The sequence below is a fragment of the Bubalus kerabau genome, chromosome 15 (genome assembly GCF_029407905.1).
Source record: "Bubalus kerabau isolate K-KA32 ecotype Philippines breed swamp buffalo chromosome 15, PCC_UOA_SB_1v2, whole genome shotgun sequence".
Classification (NCBI taxonomy): Eukaryota; Metazoa; Chordata; class Mammalia; order Artiodactyla; family Bovidae; genus Bubalus; species Bubalus kerabau.
The window spans coordinates 18,129,239-18,152,902 of NC_073638.1; the positions used below are offsets into that span (position 1 = coordinate 18,129,239).

The following is a 23,664-nucleotide window of genomic DNA, read 5'->3' on the forward strand; positions in this document are numbered from 1 at the left end:
TCACATAAGGAAAAGTGATAAACAAAAGCAAGCAAGAGATGACAAAAACAATAAACATTTAGAACTCCAAGAGTGGTAGGAAATAATGGCACCAGCATTCAAGCCAAGCTAGATAATAAAGCCCACTTAATATCCCTGAATGGCTGTGATTGATCCAACCTAGAATAAAAGACAACCTTTTCTATATTTTAAAAATCAACCTGTGTAAATCTTCTTGAATGCTTATTCTCATGTGATACAAAGTCACAACAAAAGATAAAAATGATCTAAGTAATACAAAGGACGTGTAATTCCTTTACTGGTTCAGATCACAGCAAGTCATTTCTTATTGATTAGTCACCCTAAGGAAGGTGCCTAGAAAAGACCAGCTGTCCACACCAAGGCCTAACTAAGAGTTTAAGTGCCATCCCCTCATCTGGCCTCATGGCTTCTGTCTTTCTAGTTTTGTCTTATCTCTTTCTTAACCTATTTATGGAGTAGGAAATGGCAATCCACTCCAGCATTCTTGCCTGAAAAATTCCATGGACAGAAGAGCCTTGGTGGGTTACAGTCCATGGGGGGTCACACAGAGTTAGCTATGACTGAGTGGCTGAGCACACACACAATTCATTTATACCTTTTACCTGAATCACCTGGGAAAGCATCCAGTGTCTATAATTGCCAAATCATATTGAATCGCTTGTCATGCTCTATAATTGCCAAATCATATTGAATCGCTTGTCATGCTCCTGTTTGTTTCACTAGCTATCAGCTCCTTGACGACAAGTATTGTGTCTCATTTCTCTTAATGTATGCAGGGCCTAGCATGGTCTTGTAACTGAGCAGGACCCTGTGGGTACCTCTGTCAAGTTTATGATTAACCTTCTCATCTGACCCTTTATTGCTTTTCTTATTCAACACTTGTTCTCCTCAAGATTGAGGAGTATCAAAGAAAAGGAGGGTAATTATAACCAGGCAGGACACCATGGGACATTCCAAGGACAAGCCTTCTCTCATATCCTCTGTTTTAGCTCCTCTCTGAAGTACCTAGATAATAGTATTTGATGCACAGTTCCTGAGCTGTTTTGCAGATATTAAAAAAAAAAAAACTCCCCCTTTCCAATAAACCAGTCAATCCTAAAGGAAATCAATGCTGAATATTCCTTGGAAGGATTGATGCTGAAGCTGAAGTTCCAATACTTTGGCTACCTGATGGGAAGAGCTGACTCATTGGAAAAGACCCTCTTGCTGGGAAAGATTGAAAGCAAAAGGAAAAGGGGGTGGCAGAGGATGAGATGCTGAGATAACATCACTGACTCAATGAACATAAATCTGAGCAAACTCCAGGAGACTCGAGCTAAAGTAGGACATGACTTCGCGACTGAACAACAAAAACAACTCTAACAAATGGAAGATGTTAACTACTTGAAAACCATCAGCACATAGCCCAGACCTCCTGGAGCCTAAGAACTGATCATGTTAACCCCCGTGACACCAACCTGCTACCTCACCATCAGCCAATCAAGAGAATTGTGCACAAGCTGATCACAGACCCTGAGACATCTTTTTCCTCACCTGGCTTTTTAAATTGTGTTGTGGAAACCCTTTGGGGACTTTGGCAGTTTTAGGGCATGAGCCCCCTGTCTCCTTGCCTGGCCTTGCTCCAAACTCTAACATTTCAGCTTGTTTGGCCTCACTGTGCATTAGACACACAAAATTCCTTTAACAGTGTCTTAGCTGGGATCAATCAATACATATTTGCTCAACATTTGGAGTAAGGAATGAGTTCTATGTTCATCATTGTGAAGCAACTCAGTCAGTATTTGACATAAGTGAAAGACGTGATCCTGCACACACAAAACGTCATGTATGCAGGAGACTGGTTCAAGATGGCAGAGTAGAAGGATGTGCGCTCATCTTCTACCAGAGCTCCCAAATCACAACTAGCTGTTGAACAACCATCATCCACTGAAGAAGTGAAGTTGCTAAGTCATGTCTGACTCTTTGTGACCCCAAGGACTGTAGCCTACCAGGTTCCTCCATTCATGAGATTTTCCAGTCAAGAATACTGAAGTGGGTTGCCATTTCCTTCTCCAGGAAATCTTCCCGACCCAGGGATTGAACCTGGGTCTCCCATGTTGTAGGCAGACACTTTACCATCTGAGCCACCAGGGAAGTTCTCATCAACCACTGGAACCCACCAAAAAAAGATACCCCACATCCAAGGACAAAGGAGAAGCTATAACAAAATGGTAGGAGGGCTACAATCACCATAAAATCAAATCCTGTACCCACCGAGTGGGTGACCCACAAACTGGAGAACAATAATACCAAGGAAGTTCTTGCACTGTTGTGAAGGTTCTAGGCCTCACATCAGGCTCCCAAGCCCAGGGGTCTGTCCAAGGACCTGGGAATCCCCAGGGAATCTGACTTTGAAGACTAGCAGGATTTGATTACAGGACCTCCACAGGACTGGGGAAAACAAAGAGTTCACTTTTAACATAAATAAAACATTGATTGCACTAGGATCCAGGAGAAAAGAATACTGACTCCACAGAAGACTGAGCCAGACCTACCTGTGAGTGTTTGAGGGTCTCCAACAAAGGCATGGGTTGACAGTGGCCCAACACAGGGACAGGGGCACTGGTACAGCAGTTCTGGGAGATGTGTCTTGGCATAAGTCCTCTTGTAGGTCACCAGTAGGCCTACCATAGACCCTGTAGACTCCAAACAACTAACAGGGAGGGAGACAGCCCCACCCATCAGCTGACAATTGTGTTAAAGTTTTACTGAGCGAGGCCCTGCCCACCAGAGCAAGACCCAGTTTTCTGCACAGCCAGTCCCTCCAAGCAGGAAGCTTGCACAAGCCTCTTATTCTCATCCACCAAAGGGCAGACAGAAGAAATAACTACAATTCCAGCAGCCTCTAGAACTAATACCACACTTACAGAAAGCTAACCAAGATGAAAACAAAGGAGTATGTCCCAGATGAAGGAACAAGACAAATCCCCAGAAAAACAACTAAATGAAGTGGAGATAGGCAATCTCCCAGAAAAAGAATTCAGAATAATTATAGTGAAGATGATCCAGGATCTTATAGAAAGAATGGAGAAGATGCAAAATACGTTTTCCAAAGACCTAGAACAACTAAAGAACAAACAAATAGAGATGAACGATACATTAGAAGGCATCAATAGCAGAATAACTGAGGCAGAAGAATGGATAAGTGACCTGGAAGACAAAATGGTGGAAATCAATGCTGCAAAACAGAACACAGAAAAAAGAATGAAAAGAGATGAGGACAGCCTAAGAGACCTCTGGGGAAACATTCAACACACCAATATTTGCATTATAGGGGTCCCAGAAGGAGAAGAGAGAGAGAAAGGACTTGAGAAAATACTTGAAGAGATAACAGCTGAAAACTTCCTGAACATGGGAATGGAAATAGTCAACCAAGTCTAGGAAGCACATAGAGTCCCAGGCAGAATAAACCCAAGAAGGAACACTCTGAGACAAATAGTAATCAAACTGACAAAAATTAAATACAGAGATAAAATAGTAAAAGCAACAAGGGAAAAAAGACAAATAACATACAATGAAAGTCTCATAAGGTTATTAGCCAATTTCTCAACAGCAACTCTACAGGACAGAAGGGAATGGAATAATATATTCCAAGTGATGGGAGGGAAGAACCTACAACCAAGAATATTCTACCCAGCAAGACTGTCCTTCAGATTTGATGGTGAAATCAAAAGCTTTCCAGACAAGCAAAAGTTAAGAGAATTCAGCACCACTAAACCAGTCCTACAACATATGCTAAATGAACTTTTCTAGGCAGGAAACATAAGAGAAGGAAAAGATCTTGGAGAGGGAGAGGGTGGGAAGATTTGGGAGAATGGCATAGAAACATGTGTAATATCATGTATGAAACAAGTTGCCAGTCCAGCTTCAATGCACGATACTGGATGCTTGGGGCTGGTGCTCTGGGACGACCCAGAGGGATGGTGTGGGGAGGGAGGAGGGAGGAGGGTTCAGGATGGGGAGCACATGTATACCTGTGGCGGATTCGTTTTGATGTTTGGCAAAACTAATACAGTGTTTCAGGTTAAAAATAAAATAAAATTAAAAAATAAATAAAATAAACCCAAAACAATTAACAAAACAGTGAGAGGATCATGAGGTTTAGTCGCCCAGTCATGTCCAACTCTTTGTGACCCCATGGACTGCAGCATGCCCTGACTCTCTGGCCCTCACCATCTCCCCAAATTTGCCTAAGTTCATGTCCATTGCATTGGTGACACCCTCTTCTCCTTCTGCCATCAATCTTTCCCAGCATCAGGGGTTTTTCCAATGAGTCAGCTATTCACATCAAATGACCAAAATGCTGGAGTTTCAGCTTCAGCATCAGTTCTTTCAGTGAGTATTCAGGGTTGATTTCCCTTAAGATTGAATGCTTTCATCTCTCTGCTGTCCAAAGGGACTCTCAGGAGTCTTTTCCAGAACCTCTGTACTTTGAAGGCATGAATTCTTCAGTGATCTGCCTTCTTTACAGTCCAGCTCTCACAACCATATGTGACCACTGGGAAGACCATAGCCTTGACTATATGGACCTTCATTGGCAGAGTAATGTCTCTGCTTTTCAACACACTGTCTAGGTTTGTCATAGCTTTCCTGCCAAGAAGCAAACATTTTCTGATTTCATGGCTGCAGTCACCATCTGCAGTGATTTTAGAGCCCAAGAAAATGAAATCTGTCACTACTTCTATGTTTTACCCCTCTATTTGACATGAAGTAATGGGGCAAGATGCCATGATCTTAGTTTTTTTTAATATTTAGTTTTAAGCCAGCTCTTTCACTCTCCTCCTTCACCCTCACCAAGAGGCTCTTCAGTTCCTCTTCATTTCCTGCCATTAGAGTGGTATTATATGCATATCTGAGGTTGTTGATGTTTCTCCCACCTATCTTGATTCCAGCCTGTAACTCACCAAGCCTGGCATTTCTCATGATGTGCTCAGTGTACAGCTTAAACAAACAAGGTGACAGAAGACAGCCCTGTCATACTCCTTCTCAATCTCAAACCAATCAGTTGTTCCATACAGGGTTTTAATTGTTACTTCTTGACCCACGTACAGGTTTCTCAGGAGACAGATAAAATGGTCTGGTATTCCCATCTCTTTAAGAGCTTTCCACAGTTTATTATGACCCACACAGTCATAATAAGTCCTTATGATCTGCACAAGAGGATCATATACATCAATAATTACCTTAAATGTAAATAAATTAAATGCACCAACCAAAAGACATAGACTGGCTAGGTGGATACAAAAATAATACCTGTATATATGTTGTCTACAAAAGACCCACTTTAGACCTATGGACACTTTCAGACAGAAAGTAAGGGAATGGGAGAAGGTATTTCATACAAATGGAAATCATAAGAAAGCTGGAGTATGACAAAACTCCTATCAGACAAAAAAGACTTTAAAACAAATACTGTTATAAGAGACAGAAGGACACTACATAATGATCAAGGATTCAATTCATGAAGATATAACAATTATAAATATATATGCACCCAACATAGGAGCACCTCAATATGTAAGGCAAATATTAACACACATAAAGGTAGAAATTGACAGCAACACAATAATAGTAGGGCACTTTAATATCCCACTTTCATCAATGAACAGATCATCCATATGTAAAATCAATAGGGAAACGTAAACCTTAAATGACAGTTAAGATGAGTTGGACTTAACTGATATTTATAGACCATTCCATGCAAAAGTTGGGCTTCCCCAGAAGCTCAGTTGGTAAAGAATCCACCTGCAAAGCAGAAGACCCTGGTTCAATTCCTGGGTCAGGAAGATCCCCTGGAGAAGGGACAGTCTACCCACTCCAGTATTCTTGGTCTACCCTCATGGCTCAGGTTGCAAAGAATCTGCCTGAAATGTGGAGACCTGGGTTTGATCCCTAGATTGGGAAGATTCCCTGGAGGAAGGCATGGCAACCCACTCCAGTATCCTTGCCTGGAGAACCCCCATGGACAGAGGAGCCAGGCAGGCTATAGTCCATGGGATTACAAAGAGTCGGACACAACTGAGTAACTTTCACTTCACTTCACTTCCATGCAAAAGCAGCAGACTACACATTCTTCTCAAGTGCACCAGTAATATTCTCCAGGATTGACCACATGCTGGGCCACAAGGTGAGCCTTGGTAAATTATGAAAATGGAAATAATATCAACTTTTCTGATCACAATGCGATGAGATTAGAAATAAACTACAAGAAAAAAACTCGAAGAAACACATTCATGGCAGCTAAACAATATGCTACTAAATAACTATTGAATCACAGAAGAAATAAAAAAAAATCTAGAGACAAATGAAAATGAAAGCACAATAGTCCAAAACTTATGGGATGCAGCTAAAGTCATTCTAAGAAGAAACTTTATAGCAATACAATCTTACCTCAAGAAACATGAAAAATCTCAACACACAACCTAGCCTTATACCTGAAAAAAGTAGAGAAAGAAGAACAAACAAAACCTAGAGTTAGTAGAAGGAAGGAAATCATAAAAATCAGAGCAGAAATAAATGAAACAGAGACAAATAAAACAATTGCAAAGATCAATGAAACTAAAAGCTGGTTCTTTGTAAAGATAAACAAAATTGATAAACCTTTAGCCAGATTCATCAAAAAAAAAAAAAAAAAAAAAAAAGGGAAAGGACTCAAGTCAGTAAAATTAGAAATGAAAATGGAGAATTTACAATTGACCCCACAGAAATTCCAAGGATCACAAGAGACTACTATGAACAAGTATATGCCAATAAAATGGACAACCTGGAAGAAATGGACAAATTCTTAGAAGGTAAAGTCTCCCTAGACTGAACCAGGAAGAAATAGAAAATACAAACAGACTGATCACAAGCACTGAAGTTGAAACTGTGATTGAAAACCTCCCAGCAAACAAAAATCCAGGACCTGATGTCTTCACAGGTGAATTTTATCAAACATTAGAGAAGAGTTAACACCTATACTTCTGAAACTTTTTCCAAAAATTCACAGAGGGAAGAAACGTCCCAATTCATTTTATGAGGCCACCATCAACCAGATACTAAAGCCAAAGATACCACAAAAAAGAAAATTACAGGCCAATATCACTGATGAATAGATGCAAAAATCCTCAACAAAATACTATTAATCCATATCCAACAATACATTAAAAAGATCATATACCATGATCAAGTGGGATTCATCCCAGGGATGCAAGGATTTTTCAACATCTGCAAATCAATCAGTGTGATACAGTACGTCAGAACACTGAAGAATAAAAACCATATGATCATCTCAATAGATGGAGAAAAAGCTTTTGACAAAATCCAGCACCCATTTATAATTAAAAAACTCTCCAGAAAGTGAACATAGAGTCTACTACATACCTCAACATAATAAAGGCCATACATGACAAACCTACATCAAACGTCATACTCAATGGTGAAAAGCTGGAAGCATTCCCTCTAAGATCTGGAATAAGACAAGGATGTCCACTCTCACCACTTTTACTCAACATAGTTTTGGAAGTCCTAGCTACAGTAATAAGAGAAGAAAAAGAAATAAAGGGAATCCAAATTGAAAAAGAAGAAGTTAAACTGTCACTGTTTGACATAGAAGATCCTAAAGACACTACTAGGAAACTACTAGAACTCATCAATGACTTTGGTAAAGTTGCAGGTTACAAACTTAATACACAGAAATCTGTTGCATTTCTATACACTAACAACAAAAGATCAGGAAGAGAAATTCAAGAAGCAATTTCATTTACCATTGCTTCAAAAAGAATAAAATACCCTGGAATAAATCTACCTTAAGGAGACAAAATACCTGTACTCTGAAAACTATATGATGCTGATGAAAGAAATCAAAGAAGACATAGACAGATGGAAAGATATACCATGTTTGTGGATTGGAAGAATTAATATTGTCAAAATGACTATACTACCCAAGGCAATCTACAGATTCAAGGCAATCCCTATTAAGTTACCAGTGGCATTTTTCACAGAAATAGAACAAAAAGTCTCAAAATTTGTATGGAAACACAAAAGACCCTGAATAGCCAAAGCAAAGAAAAAACAGAGCTGGAGCTCTGGCTGAAGTAATACAGTCAGGCTCCCCGACTTCAGACTATATTACAAAGCTACAGTCATGAAATCAGTATGTTTCTGGCACAAAAATAGAAATATAGATCAATAGAACAGGATAGAGAACCCAGAAATAAGCCCATGCACTTATGATCAATTAATCTATGATAGAGGAGGCAAGACTATACAATATTGGAAAGACAGTCTCTTCAAGAAATGGTTGGAAATGCTGGGAAAACAGGACAGTCATGTGTAAAAAAATGAAATTAGATCATTCCTTACTCCACACACAAAGATAATCTCAAAGTGGATTAAAGACCTAAATATGAGACCAGACACTATAAAACTCCTAGAGGAAAATATAGGGAGAACACTCTCTGACATAAATCACAGCAACATCTTTTTCAATCCTCTCTCAGAATAATGGAAATAAAAGCAAAAATAAACAAATGGAACCTACTTAAACTCAAAAGCTTTTGCATGGCAAAGGAAACAATAAACAAAAAGAAAAGACAACCCACAGATTGGTAGAAAATATTTTTAAATGATGTGACTGATAAGGGATTAGTCTCCAAAATTTACAAACAGCTTATGATGTTTAATACCATCAAAAGAAAAAAAAAAACCCTCAAAAAAATGGGCAGAAGACCTGAATAAACATTTCTCCAAAGAGGACATACAGATGGCCAATAGGCACATGAAAAGATGCTCAACATCACTAGTTATCAGAGAAATGCAAATCAAAACTAAAATAAGATATCACCTCACACCAGTGAGAATGGCTATCATAAAAAAATCCACAAACAACAAATGCTGGAGAGGGTGTGGAGAGAAGGAAATCCTCCTGTACTTTTGGTTGGAATGTAAATTCGTACAACCACTGGAGAATAGTATGGAGGTTCCTTAAAAAAATAAAAATAGACTACCATATGATCCAATGACCCTGCAATCCCACTCCTAGGCATATATCCAGAGAAAAGCATGACCCCAAAAGATATATGCACCCCAATGTTCTTTGCAGCACTGTTTTCAATAGCCAAGCTGTGGAAACAGCCAAAATGTCCATCAACAGAGGAATGGATAAAGAAGATGTGGTACATATACACAATGGAATATTACTCAGCCATTAAAAAGATTGAAATAATGCCATGTGCAGCAACATAGATGGACCTAGACAGTGTCATACTGAGTGAAGTAAGTCAGACAGAGAAGGAGAAATTATCATATGATATTTCTTGTAAGTGGAATCTAAAAAGAAATGGTACAAATGAATTTATTTACAAAACAGAAAGAGAATCACAGGCTTAGAAAATGAACTTATGGTTGCTGGCGAGAAGGATAGTTAGGGACTTTCAGAAAGTTATGTACACACTGCTATATTTAAAATGGATAACCAATGAAAACCTACGGTATAACACATGGGGCTCTGCTCAATGGTATGAGACAGCCTGCATGGAAGCAGGGTTTAGGGGAGAATGGATACACGTATGGCTGAACCCTTTGCTGTTCACCCGAAACTATCACAACATTCTTAATCAGCTATACCAAATACAAAATGTTTTTGGTGTTAAAAAAAGACATTAAAATAAAAAACAAACAAACATAAAAACCAAAAAGTCATGTAAGCAAAAAGTAATTTTTCCATAGGGATAACACTAGAAACTTAGTCACAGGTAAGATTTGTGCAATACTGATTCTAGGCTAGGCATGATCACTTATACTAACTTATATTACCTATATTATAATATATAATATTTATTACTATATAATATATATTACTATATGATTCTAGGCCAGGCATAATTACTTAATTTAATCTTTACAAAAACTCTATGAGGAAGATGCTTATATTTCATTCCAGAAATGAGGAAATTAAAATACCGAGAGGATAAATTAAAGTCACACTGACTGGTTGGAATGCAGTCCCTGATCTTTATTAACGTGTGATTTAAACCTTTCTCTGCCTCTGTTTTCCCATCTGTAAAGAAGGGATAAAAGCAATAACAATACCTCATGGGGTTTTCCTGAGGATTAAGAGATGAATGCATGTAAGGCCCATATACCTGTTCTGGCACAAATGAAATGCTGAGTGAGGGTGATCTGCAAAATGACAGAACAGGCAGTGATGGGGTGGATGGATGGAGACTGGGGAGTGGAACTTGGGTTATCTCCTTCCTCAACAGAGGTGGATGGCCGGCAGTAAAGAGAATTTCCCTTAGGCTTTTCCATTTCCTATAGAGAAACTCAGAAGCATCAATTGTTTATTGTGGGCCAGCCACCCCTCTTGAATCTCCAAGTTGCACTTAAATTTATAGCAGGATTGTGAGAAAACCAAACCTTGCATTGTAGATTTCACAAAAAGCCTAAATGCCATGCTCAAGACAGCAGTGGGGTATAGTGTGCGAGGGGCGCTGGGTAAGACTCACTGATGTCACTGGACTGGCCCTCACACTGCACTGAACGCACTGGCTGATGCCAGGATTTGGGCACACGATTTGCTAAGCACGCTGCATCAATTTTAGTAGGAGGTCTAAAGAATATTTATTGTTTTAAACTCTATTAAGGCAAACATACATGAACTGAGAAGAATCTGTATTTTTAGCTCTGTTAAACCTGATTCCAGTCTAACTTCAGAAAGTGGTTATTCATTCAATGATTCAACTAATATTTTTAAAGTACATATTATGTTCCAGACACTGTTCTGGAAGCCTGGGATACATAAGTGCACAAAAGAGACAGCTCCAAGCCTTCCTGAAATTTGTAGTCTTTCTAGCAGTATTTCCACGGCCACCTCCTTGGCCCAAGCCCCCACCATCGCTCACCAGGACAAACCCTCCATCCAGCTTCCACACAGCAGTCAGAGTGATGTTTTAAAAATGCTAGTTAAATCATGCATTCCACTTCCCTGCTTCAGTCTCTCCAGGACCTTTCAATCATGCTTAGAATTCTAAACTCCATGGTCTTCAAGTCTGTACAGTATCTGGCCCTTGGCCTCTTCTTCAATTTTCTCATACTCCTCTCCCCACCACTCAGCACTTGGCCTTCTTTCTGTTCCTCCAGAAAGCCACTTGCCATTTCCTTCACATGGTATCAGTTCAGTTCAGTTCAGTCGCTAAGTCGTGTCCGACTCTTTGAGACCCCATGAATCGCAGCACGCCAGGCCTCCCTGTCCATCACCAACTCCCGGAGTTCACTGAGACTCACGTCCATCGAGTCAGTGATGCCATCCAGCCATCTCATCCTCTGTCGTCCCCTTCTCCTCCTGCCCCCAATCCCTCCCAGCATCAGAGTCTTTTCCAATGAGTCAACTCTTCGCATGAGGTGGCCAAAGTACTGGAGTTTCAGCTTTAGCATAATTTTTTCCAAAGAAATCCCAGAGCTGATCTCCTTCAGAATGGACTGGTTGGATCTCCTTGCAGTCCAAGGGACTCTCAAGAGTCTTCTCCAACACCACAGTTCCAAAGCATCAATTCTTAAGCGCTCAGCTTTCTTCACACTCCAACTCTCACATCCATACATGACCACTGGAAAAACCATAGCCTTGACTAGACGGACCTTTGTTGTCAAAGTAATGTCTCTGCTTTTCAATATGCTATCTAGGTTGGTCATAACTTTTCTTCCATGGAGTAAGCATCTTTTAATTTCATGGCTGCAGTCACCATCTGCAGTGATTTTGGAGCCCCCCAAAATAAAGTCTGACACTATTTCCACTGTTTCCCCATGTATTTGCCATGAAGTGATGGGACCGGATGCCATGATCTTCGTTTTCTGAATGTTGAGCTTTAAGCCAACTTTTTCACTCTCCTCTTTCACTTTTATCAAGAGGCCTTTTAGTTCCTCTTCACTTTCTGCCATTACAGTGGTATCATCTGCATATCTGAGGTATTTCTCCCTGCAATCTTGATTCCAGCTTGTGCTTCTTCCAGCCCAGAGTTTCTCATGATGTACTCTGCATAGAAGTTAAATAAGCAGGGTGACAATATACAGCCTTGACAAACTCCTTTTCCTATTTGGAACCAGTCTGTTGTTCCATGTCCAGTTCTAACTGTTGCTTCCTGACCTGCATACAGGTTTCTCAGGAGGCAGGTCAGGTGGTTTGGTATTCCCATCTCTTTCAGAATTGTCCACAGTTTATTGTGATCCACACAGTCAAAGGTTTTGGCATAGTCAATAAAGCAGAAATAGATGTTTTACTCTTCCCTATTCTGTCTCATGGCGGTTCCTTTGTGTCATTTAGGCCTTAGCTAAAATGTCACAACCTTAGAGAGGCCTTCCATGACCCTCCAAAACTACAATCATTTTCTATCAAATTAATTGGCTTACCTTTCTTAATCTCATTTATCATCATATCAAATCATCTTCTTCATTTATTTACTTTTTTATTGATGAGAACATAATCCATAAAAGGAAAGACCTTGCCTGTCCTGTCTTCTGGAATGATGTCTGATATAGAGCAGGGGCTCAGTAAGCCCTTGGTAAACAAACGAATATGAATATATTTCTTCTCTACGGACCAGAATTTCTTCTTCTGTTATATTAGGGATTTGAACTAGATTTTCTCAAGGATGCTTTCTAGTATTTTATCATGCTAAGGCTGCATGAAAAATCTTGCCTGTGGTTTTACAGTGGTAAGTGAAAGAGCTAGGCTTCCACCTAGGCTCAGCTCCTGCTACCTAGCATAACATGTATTGAGTGAATACAGTTATTTCCAGATTGTTTTCCAGAGTCTGAATTATCAATGCTCACTTGTCTCTGAACTTTTTTTCCACAATGGATGTCTTATCACTGAATCACCATCTCCCTAAACAGAGTCCAGATATTTTGAACACACAGCAAACAATGATGAAGTATTTGTTGAATAACCCAACAAAGGAATACAAGAGAATTAAAAACTAGAGTTTATAGCCTTTGCTTCTCCCTTATTCTCTTTACACAGATGCTCAGACATCTGCCACTGGAACTTGTAAGGCAACTGTTAATTAATTCAAGTTGACTGTTACAGTTTTACAAGTATAGGAAAGTTGCTCAGAGCTACAGAATCAGATATGAATGCCTCTTGTAAGGCTGTTGTGTTACTAGGACAACTGCAAGGCAGGTTAGAGCCAATAAATTCTGATCAATAGATAAAGTATATGATTGCAACATCTAGATTTGTTTCTTATATTATTCATGGCTTCTTCCCTAAAACAACTAATCCTAAATTCTGACCACACTCTCTACACTGCTAGTTATGTAGCAAGACAACTGTACTCATGCAAATCTGGTGCATCCTTCCTCCATTTTCATGAGTGAGAACACAGAGCATGTTTTTTCTCATATTCAGACAATTTAATGCTAATTCTTGTAATGTGTCCTGACAGGAAAAAAATACAGAAAGAGAAACGGTCTCAGAGGAGCCTAGGTATGTCTTAGAGGAGCCTAGGCAGGAGTCTAGGCATTTCTTTCTTTCCATGAAAGAAAATGATGCCCTCATAGTTTCATTCTGGGTCCAGACAGAACAGTCACAAGGCTATATTGCCTTCACTATAATTAATACCCATAATTATCATACTTGACTAATTCATTCTCTGTATCATAAAAGCTTAAAGATGTTAGAAAATCAACTCAAACCAGTATTTTAGAAGTATCTTTAACTTCAAGGAACTTAATGTTACTACATGAGACTCTCTCCCCTAGACCCCTTCCTACATACTGACCAAATAAGTAAGCGAAGGGGGAAAGAAAGATAGTTCTCAAATGGTTATTCAGTTTTTGCTTTGGGACACAGAACTTAAAGAAAATGCTTGAGGTTTCCTAAATGCCACCACCATGAATGGCCCCTGGGTTCTCACCAGGTATAATGGAGGTTCAGAAAGTCCATGACTTGCAAACCATTACCCACTGGAGGATTCAAAGAAAGTTTGACATGGACATCAGTTAAAGTTCATTGGTTTGGATTACGATTTGTAATACAGTCTGAAGTAACCCTTATTCAAAGGGCTGCTGCTTTTCAAGTCCTCCCTAGCAAACTTGTCTCACAATGATCAGCTTGGGTTTAAAGGGCTTCCCTCCATCTACTCACATGACTAACCAACATTCCATTTCATCAGAAATTACTGCAGAATCACATCCCAAAGGGCTTTACTTTGAACATTTCCCCTTGAATCTTTGTGCTGAATATTATTAATGATAATTATTGTTATTATTATCATCAGTTATGTCTGCTTTCATATGGTATTATTCAGATCTTATTAAGTTTTGTCCTTAGACTTAGTTTCACTTATTTACCCAAACATACTCCTGAGAAGCACTCCTAGAATTATTCCATAATAAAATCAGTACCTGGGGTGAAATGAAGCAATGCCAGCAGTACAAATATTTGTCTCTACTCCAAATTATGTAACTTATTTATGGAAACTTAACACTTAGGTAAAAGGAATTTTATTGGCAATACTGTTAATATGCATTATTTACTATCATTTTAACTCAGATTCTAATGTCTAAAATTTTTCTTTCTCATAACAAAAAAAAATTGTGATCATTCTTTATAATGTATTAAATGCTTTATCATAAAATCTCAATGATCTTTGGAGAAAAGGCCTAAATGAAGCTTTGTTCCACAATAAAAATGACATTGTACATCAGAGGCTGAAGTGAAGTGAAGTGAAATTTGCTTCATATCAGATCAGATCAGTTGCTCAGTCGTATCCAACTCTTTGCAACCCCATGAATCCCAGCACGCCAGGCCTCCCTGTCCCTCACCAACTCCCGGAGTTCACTCAGACTCACGTCCATCGAGTCAGTGATGCCATCCAGCCATCTCATCCTCTGTCGTCCCTTTCCCCTCTTGCCCCCAATCTCTCCCAGCATCAGAGTCTTTTCCAATGAGTCAACTCTTCGCATGAGGTGGCCAAAGTACTGGAGTTTCAGCTTTAGCATCATTCCTTCCAAAGAAATCCCAGGGTTGATCTCCTTCAGAATGGACTGGTTGGATCTCCTTGCAGTCCAAGGGACTCTCAAGAGTCTTCTCCAACACCACATTTCAAAAGCATCAATTCTTGGGCACTCAGCTTTCTTCACATTCCAACTCTCACATCCATACATGACCACAGGAAAAACCATAGCCTTGACTAGATGAAGCTTTGTTGTCAAAGTAATGTCTCTGCTTTTGAATATGCTATCTAGGTTGGTCATAACTTTCCTTCCAAGGAGTAAGCGTCTTTTAATTTCATGGCTGCAGTCACCACCTGTAGTGATTTTGGAGCCCGGAAAAATAAAGTCTGACACTGTTTCCACTGTTTCCCCATATATTTCCCATGAAGTGATGGGACTGGATTCCATGATCTTCGTTTTCTGAATGTTGAGCTTTAAGCCAACTTTTTCACTCTCCTCTTTCACTTTCATCAAGAGGCTTTTGAGTTCCTCTTCACATTCTGCCATAAGGGTGGTGTCATCTGCATATCTGAGGTTATTGATATTTCTCCCAGCAATCTTGATTCCAGCTTGTGTTTCTTCCAGTCCAGCGTTTCTCATAATGTACTCTGCATAGAAGTTAAATAAGCAGGGTGACAATATACAGCCTTGACAAACTCCTTTTCCTATTTGGAATCAGTCTGTTGTTCCATGTCCAGTTCTAACTGTTGCTTCCTGACCTGCATACAAATTTCTCAAGAGGCAGATCAGGTGGTCTGGTATTCCCATCTCTTGAAGAATTTTCCACAGTTTATTGTGATCCACACAGTCAAAGGCTTTGGCACTGTCAATAAAGCAGAAATAGATGTTTTTCTCGAACTCTCTTGCTTTTTCCATGATCCAGCGGATGTTGGCAATTTGATCTCTGGTTCCTCTGCCTTTTCTAAAACCAACTTGAACATCAGGAAGTTCATGGTTCACATATTGCTGAAGCCTGGCTTGGAGAATTTTGAGCATGACTTTACTAGTGTGTGAGATGAGTGCAATTGTGCGGTAGTTTGAGCATTCTTTGGCATTGCCTTTCTTTGGGATTGGAATGAAAACTGACCTTTTCCAGCCCTGTGGCCACTGCTGAGTTTTCCAAATTTGCTGGCATACTGAGTGCAGCACTTTTACAGCATCATCTTTCAGGATTTGGAATAGCTCAACTGGAATTCCATCACCTCCACTAGCTTTGTTCATAGTGATGCTTTCTAAGGCCCACTTGACTTCACATTCCAGGATGTCTGGCTCTAGGTCAGTGATCACACCATTGTGATTATCTGGGTCATGAAGATTTTTTTTGTACACTTCTTCTGTGTATTCTTGCCATCTCTTGTTAATATCTTCTGCTTCTGTTAGGTCCATACCATTTCTGTCCTTTATCAAGCCCATCTTTGCATGAAATGTTCCTTTGGTATCTCTGATTTTCTTGAAGAGATCCCTAGTCTTTCCCATTCTGTTGTTTTCCTCTACTTCTTTGCATTGATCGCTAAAGAAGGCTTTCTTATCTCTTCTTGCTATTCTTTGTAACTCTGCATTCAGATGTTTATATCTTTCCTTTTCTCCTTTGCTTTTCACTTCTCTTCTTTTCACAGCTATTTGTAAGGCCTCCCCAGACAGCCATTTTACCTTTTTGCATTTCTTTTCCATGGGAATGGTCTTGATCCCTGTCTCCTGTACAACGTCACAAACCTCATTCCATAGTCGTGTCCAAATCTTTGTGACCCTGTGGACTGTAGCCTGCCAGGCTCCTCTGTCCATGGAATTCTCTGGGCAAGACTACTGGATTGGGTAGCCATCCCCTTCTCCAGGTGATCTTCCCAACCCAGGGATCGAACCCAGGTCTCCCACATTACAGGCATATTCTTTATCATCTGAGCCACCAGGGAAACCCACCATCAGAAGCTATTATGTACTTTACATGAATATGTCTCAGTGTATCAAGAAGAGGTACAGAATTATTCTCAATCTGTAAACAATCAGTGATCAAAAATGAAAAGAAATCTAAGTTGTAATGAAGCAGTAATTCCAGATGTATTTTACAGAAGAAAAGTAGAAATGAAAATAACTTTTTACTTGGTATTATAGATGGGTATGGCCTATTCTTTATTAAGAATTACCTTAGATTTAAAAAGTTATTCTCTGTTTGGTTTTGAATCACTTTGACTTTGCAAAAATGCTTGTTTTCTTTTAGGTAGGATATGATGAAATAATGTAAGAAATCTAGATATCTGGTTTTCTCCCTCTTGTTTTGCTTTGTAAATTGTGAAATGGACGTTTTACTGATATCCAAAAATAGGACTCAAGCCATAGAGGCAATGAATTAAACATGGTGGTAGATATGTCTGAAAGACATAGACTGCTCTTCTAGCCTACAGGCAGTCCATGATGTGTTGGGAGCCTGATCCATTTATAGCAAAATAGTCATAGGTAGTTGCTATGCTTTGGCTCATGTGATTCAAAATTCTTCACATTCCTGGCCCTAATCTACTAAACCAGGGATTTATGCTTGACCCCAAAGCTAAACATTAGCAAGAATGCTGTCTAACTGATGTGTTCTATTTTGGAAAGTGATTAATCACATCCTTCTTCTTAATATGTCTTGAAATCATTATTACAAGCAAAACAAACTAAAGTGACACAAAGACTGAGATACACAGTGACAAGGTGTTAAGCAATACCATGAGTAGAAGCCATGAGGCAACAGAATCTGGAATAGGCAGAAGCCATGCAGCAGAAAGGAAAGTGGCAAGAAGAAAATCAGCTGAGGCCATGGATGTGATCAGGGAAAAGCAGAGCAAAGGAGCTGAGCCACAAGTCTGGTAGCTTTTCAGCTTGGTGGATTGGCACCAGAATGTTGCTATGCTGTAATCACTGTGTCCATTCCCAAGGACTGGTTGTACAGGGTGAGCCAGTTTTTTCCTTATTTCCCCACTGCAGACTTACAATAAAGTGTCATTCATCACGTAAGATAAATTAGAGCAAGCTCCTTGTCATCTGAAAGAGTATAATGAAAACAGCCAGCCATAGCAACATGTAGGAAACTGTTTACAAGGGTGGGGGCAGGAAATTTAAAATGTCAACAAAACTGACTTTGATTTGCTATTATATAATTTTTAAGTTCAGTTTTTTTCTAATGCAGTTCAGTTCAGTTGCTCAGTCATGTCCGACTCTTTGTGACCCCATGAATCGCAGCACGCCAGGCCTCCCTGTCCCTCACCAACTCTCAGAGTTCACTCAGACTCACGTCCATCGAGTTGGTGATGCCATCCAGCCATCTCATCCTCTGTCATCCCCTTCTCCTCTTGCCCCCAATCCCTCCCAGCATCAGAGTCTTTTCCAATGAGTCAACTCTTCGCATGAGGTGGCCAAAGTACTGGAGTTTCAGCTTTAGCATCATTCCTTCCAAAGAAATCCCAGGGCTGATCTCCTTCAGAATGGACTGGTTGGATCTCCTTGCAGTCCAAGGGACTCTCAAGAGTTTTATCCAACACCACAGTTCAAAAGTATTAATTCTTCAGCGCTCAGCCTTCTTCGCAGTCCAACTCTCACATCCATACATGACCACAGGAAAAACCATAGCCTTGACTAGACAGACCTTTGTTGGCAAAGTAATGTCTCTGCTTTTGAATATGTGAAATTACACTTAGTTCAGAAGACTTGAAAATTGCAGAAAAGCTTGGGGGGAAAAAAGTCACTCAGTTTCCACAACCAGAGATACTGCTGTGTGTGCATATGTCCACTGAGCATTTTAAAGCAGGGGTAATAGGATGTTACACTTGGACTTGGCCTGTTTTAGTTTTAGCTGAGCCATGAAAGCAACAGATTCCACATACCCACGTGAATTGTGAGAAGGCTAGTAAGGAGAATTTGCTTGGTAGGATTTATAATAACAAAGCAAAAAAAAAAAAAAAAAAAAGCCAAAGACTTTATCTTATGTTTTCTTCTAGTTTTATAGTTTCCAGTCTTATGTGTAAGCCATTTGAGTTGATTTTGAGTTGATTTTTGTGTATGCCATAAGGCAAATGGTTCAATTTCATTCTTTTGCATGTGGATATCCAGTTTTCCCAACATAATTTATTGAACAGACTATCTATGCTTTATACCTTGTGTATTCTTGACACTCTTGTTGGCATATATGCATAGATTTATTTCTGGGCTCTTTATTCTGTTCCATTGGTCTATATGTATACCTTTATACTAGTATCATACTGTTCTAATTACTGTAGCTTTGTAATATATTTTAACAACAGGACGTGTGATATGATTTCATGGATATGGCACCAAAAGCCAACAAAATATAAATATATCCAACAAAAGCAAAAGTAGACAAGAAAGACTTTATCAAAACAATTTTCTGCACAGCAAAGGAAACACTCAGTAGATTGATAAAGTAACCTATGGAATAGGAGAAAATATGTGCAAATTATATTTCTGATAAAGGGTTAAAATGTCTAAGATATATTGTTGTTGGCAAAGGTCAGGTCCCTGGTATTTAGGGCCTGACAAAATGTGGTCCACTGGAGAAAGGTAGAGTAAACCACTTCACTATTCCTGCATTGAGAACCCCATGAACAGAATGAAAAGATATATAAGGAACTCCTAAAACTCAATAGCAAAACCCCTACTAATCTAATTTTTAAATGGGCTAATGTCTTGAATAGACATTTCTCCAAAGAAGGCATACAAGTAAATTATAGGTATATAAAAAGTATCTCCATGTCAACTATCATTAGGCAAATGCAAATTAAAACCACATTGAGATATCACCGTACACCTGTTAGGATGGCCATTGTGGTGGTGGTGGTGGTGGTGGTGGTAATGATAGTGGTACTAGTAGCAATAGACAAGTGTTGGCAAGGATGCAGAGAATTTGCAAGCCTTGTGCACTACTGATGGGACTCCAAAATGGTGCAGTTACTATGGAAAACAGCATGGAGGTTCCTCAAAAAAATTAAAAAAATAGAATTATCATATAATCTAGCAATCCCACTTCTGTGTATTTACCCAAAGTAATTGAAATCAGAATCTAGAAAAAAATATTAGCATGCCCATGTTCACTGCAGCATTATTCATAATGGCCAATATGCAGAAACAATCTAAATGCCCATCCATAAATGAACTGGTAAAAGAAAATGGGGTATATACATAGAATAGAATATTGCTGCTGCTGCTAAGTCGCTTCAGTCGTGTCCGACTCTGTGCGACCCCATAGATGGCAGCCCACCAGGCTCCCCCGTCCCTGGGATTCTCCAGGCAAGAACATTGGATATTATTCAGCCATAAAAAGAAGGAAATCTCACAATATGCAAGATGGATGACCCTTGAGAACATTATGAAATAAGCAAATGAAATAAACCAGTCACAGAAGGACAGATAATGCATGATTCCACTTACATGAGGTTTCTAAAATAGTCGAACTCATAAAAGCAAAGAATAGAATAATGGTTGCCAGGGCCTAGGGGAAGGGGAGATGAGGAGTTGCTAATTAAAGGTATAAAACTTCATTTATTTATGAATGAATAAATTCTAGAGGTCCACTGTATAACACTGTGCCTGTAGATAACAATACTGTACCGTGTACTGAAAAATGTTAAAGAGAGTGGATCTCATGGTAGCATAACAAGTCCCTTTACCCACCCACACTGGTTCAGAAGAGCAGAGACACGGAGTCTTTTTTTTAAAGATAGACTTCAACAGTACCACTGAAAGAGTTTAATATATGTCCCGTAGAATTTGGGGGAAAGGACAAATGGTGTCAACTCCTGCCTGAGAAGCAGGAGTCTCAGAAACTGGGGCCAGCCAGCCAGCCCAGAATGAGGGAAGTAAAGGAAGACGGAAGAGAGATTGCTCAGTCCTTGCTTCCAGAGTTTCTCACGCACAAACACTTCTATGCGTTCCCACGGATAAGACCTGGACCACAGGAGAGGCTGGCGGGGGGAACGAGGTTTGTCTTCCTTCACGTCTGTGAGAGTTGGCTCAGGAGGTGAAGAAATCTTAGTAGAAAGGCTGTGAGTGAGTCACAGGACTCCTAGGGACATGGAGGAGTTGGCTGAGAGCAGGGGAGGGCATATCGCTGCATCAAGAGAGCTGCCCCACAGAGCATGAAAACCCCACCTGAGCTCACAAGAAGCAAATTTAAACATCCGCCCAGCTTCAGAGAGCGTGAAGCCACGCTACCGCTATCCCAGGCAAGCAAGAGCTTTCTAACATACACCCCGTTCCCACCCAAACATGTACCTCTCCTCCCATCCACCCTCTATTTCAGCTCTGGAATGGTCAAGAGCCATCTCTGAGAGGATGGAGGGGAGAGGCTGACAGGGTAAGGTAGGATCAAACTCTCCCTCACCGTCCCCGGCTTCTCACTGCCGCAAGGGGTCGCTGTGCCTGGAGAAATGGCTGCTGAAAGACACTGGAATTCATCAGGGACTGGACAATCTAACCATCGTATTGAATTGAGGCTGTGTTTTGTGTCCTCAAGTGACCAAAGGATGCTTATCCCCTGAGAGTGGGCAGAAAAGTCATGGGACAGCCCAGGTTGTTATTCAGTGGCATTTCAAGGCAAAACTAAAGGTATTTTCTCATTCTATTCTGTGAGTCTTGATTGCTCAACATGCCTGTTATACATGTATGCGTTTTTTAAACATGTTTTTAAGCTACAAATATTTTTTTTTGCAGCCAGCACATCCCACTTAGCATTATATTAAGAATGGTACACTACATCAGAATCCTTTTACCATTGTGACTTTGTGCCATAGGGTATGTACCAACTTCCCTAATATTATACATGTGAGTTATTTCTAAGTTTTCATAGCCATAATGTTGAAGTGAACAGAATTCCAACCTAGCATTGTGCACCTCTCTGATGAATGTCTTAGGATAAATTTCCTTGAAGTAGAATTGCCAGAAAGGATAAGCACCCTTTAATGACTAATGAAACATATTGACAAATTGCTCTGTAGAAAGCTTATACCAATTTTTCCTCCAATCAGCAGATTCTATATCTGAATCAATTATCCCATGTTTTTGCCAACAGTAGTTATTATTGTTATTAGTCTTGATAATCTGATATCTAATAAGGAAAAAGAATTTTTTCACAAAAATTTTTCTTTGATTATTGGAGAGAGTTGAACTTAATTTCATATGTTTATAGGCTCTGTGTCATTTTTTAATGGCTTACCTGCTTAACACCTTTGCTTATTATTTGTAATTAACAGGTGTCATTGAAAATATTAGTTCTTTTAAACTCAAGGCAAAGGCCAAAAGAATGGCAGAGCTGGTAATTCTTGGTGTTTGCTTCAAAGCGTAGTTCACAGACCAGTCTGTGTATTATAAGTGGAGCTCAAGTTGGCCACTACAACATGCCACAGAGCAGTGCAAGCCGTTGTCTTCAATGCACCTAATTTTCTTGGTTGTTTGCCTCCTATTGCTCTTGCTTCTGTGGAAGTACAAAGAGAAGCATCATGTGACCCGATGCCCAGCCATTATTGCCATAGATACTCTCCAGTGCTATCTTCATCTTTTCCCAGCCACTCGCCTCAGACTGGCATGGTTGCATAACATCACTGTCTGCGCATATATAAAAGTGCTGGGTTTGGATGGTGGGGACAGTCAGATGATGGGTTCTGATCCCTTTGTTGCTGGGGCTGATCAAATAACATCTCTGTGTCTCATTCTCCTCATCTGAAAAACTTTATGATCAGATCTCATGATTACCTATCTGGACTAGTTTTCCATTACGCTCTCATTTAAATCCTATGTGCCAGCCATTCTAAACTTTTTGTCATGCTCTGTGGGCCGTTTTCCAAGTTTCTCTTCTGTTTGCAATGCTCTTGCTTACACATTTTTTCTTTGGTCGCATGATGAAAAAACTAGGTTGGCTGTTAGCTAAATGTTTAAAAAATATTCTTTGAGTGGAGAAAAAAAGAATTCAATTAAACTATAATGAGAATCTAAATTTGTAAGAATGATTTGAAGACACTAGGAAATTTAAGATCTGTCAGTGGGAAAGATACACACAAAATAGCTGTGATATAGACCCAATAGATTCTCTATTCACAGCACTTCTGATAATAACCACCTTGAGTTAGTGCAGACCCCACAAGTCAAGGGCTCAGTCCCACAAAACTAACTCCACTTGAGACATAAACCTCATGTCCAGACTTCCAGTACTTCTGACTGATTAGCTAAATTGGGGGTTCCCAAAATCCCCTCTTAAGGGTTGACAATTTATTAGAACAGCTTACAGAACCCAGGTAAATAAAGTTTACTTACTATCATTAATTTATTACAAAGGATATTTTAAAGGATACAAATAGATAGCCAGATGAAGAGACACGTATGACAAGATCCAGAAGGGTCCTGAGCACAGAAGCTTCCGTCCCCACCGAGTTTAGAATATGCCACCCTCCTGGCATGCAAAGGCATTCTTGTTCACCAACCCAGAAGCTCTCTGAACTTTGCTGTTTATTGTTTTTATGGAGGCTTCATTATGTAGGCATGACTAATTAAATCACCAGCCATGGCGATTAAGGGGGTGGGGGGGGCAACTAGGGGGATGGCTAAAATTTCCAGCCCTGTCATCAAATGATTGGTGCCTCTAGCAACTAA

The 23,664-nt window shown here is 39.8% G+C and overlaps 1 protein-coding gene across 1 annotated transcript in view; it reads right to left on the reverse strand.

Moving 5' to 3' along the window:
* Positions 1-23,664, reverse strand: part of EXPH5 (exophilin 5) — a 102,004-nt gene that overhangs the window by 53,358 nt on the left and 24,982 nt on the right. The window lies entirely within an intron of this gene.